The sequence below is a fragment of the Gossypium raimondii genome, chromosome 2 (genome assembly GCF_025698545.1).
Source record: "Gossypium raimondii isolate GPD5lz chromosome 2, ASM2569854v1, whole genome shotgun sequence".
Classification (NCBI taxonomy): domain Eukaryota; kingdom Viridiplantae; phylum Streptophyta; class Magnoliopsida; order Malvales; family Malvaceae; genus Gossypium; species Gossypium raimondii.
Genome location: NC_068566.1, coordinates 31,923,862 through 31,924,690, shown reverse-complemented (window position 1 = coordinate 31,924,690; position 829 = coordinate 31,923,862). Strand labels below are relative to the sequence as shown.

The window sequence follows — 829 nt, the reverse complement described above, 5'->3', positions numbered from 1 at the left end:
CTCCAGGAAAAATTCGAGTGGTTTCGCCATGATGAGTTATATAAATTGGATTGCAACCCTTGCCTTCCTCAATTTTGGTTCTGGTTACCTATGTAATACACAGATTCTTGGTTCGATGGACATTCTTCGAACAAATGTCCTTCCCCACAATAAACACATACTACATTTTCAAATTAATTTAATGGTTGTGCTGTAAAACTATTACACCCATTAGGAGTGAGATTTTTTAATATTGAGGATATTGATGATACTTGAGATGCGAATGAAGTAAGAGCGTCTACTTCCAGCGACTCGTATTCCTGACGCTGCTCAATTGGTTGGCTATTGATAATTGTTGCTACAATCCTCTCAATGATTTCATAAGCCTCATTATAATACTTATGAAAGAGAGCACCATTAGCAGAAGCGTTTACTACCATCCTCGTGTGAGCATTGAGACCATTATAAAATGTCTCAAGTTGTATGCAATGTGGGATTCCGTGATGAGGGCACTTCCGTAATAATTATTTGTACCTTTCTCATGCCTCATATAATGACTCATCATCCATTTGTTGGAAAGCAGTGATCTCGTTCCTCAACTTAGCATTCTTGCTAGTCGGGAAATACTTCATAAGGAATTTTTCTGCTAACTCTTGCCATGTTGAAATTGAGTTTGGTGGTAATGAGTTCAACCAAGCTCGAGCTTTATCCCTTAGTGAATATGGGAACAGCTTCAATCGTAATGCATTTTCGGGTACTCCGGCTAACTTGAAAGAATCGCTCACCTCCATAAACAGTTTTAAGTGTAGGTGAGGATCTTTGGTAGGCATTCCACTGAATTGGCCCACTG

The 829-nt window shown here is 39.1% G+C and overlaps 1 non-coding gene across 1 annotated transcript; it reads left to right on the top strand.

The window, feature by feature from the left end:
- Positions 1-474: 474 nt before the first annotated feature.
- Positions 475-581, top strand: LOC128039400 (small nucleolar RNA R71). The gene has a single exon (XR_008193904.1). It is a non-coding gene; the product is annotated as a small nucleolar RNA R71 (small nucleolar RNA).
- Positions 582-829: the final 248 nt, after the last annotated feature.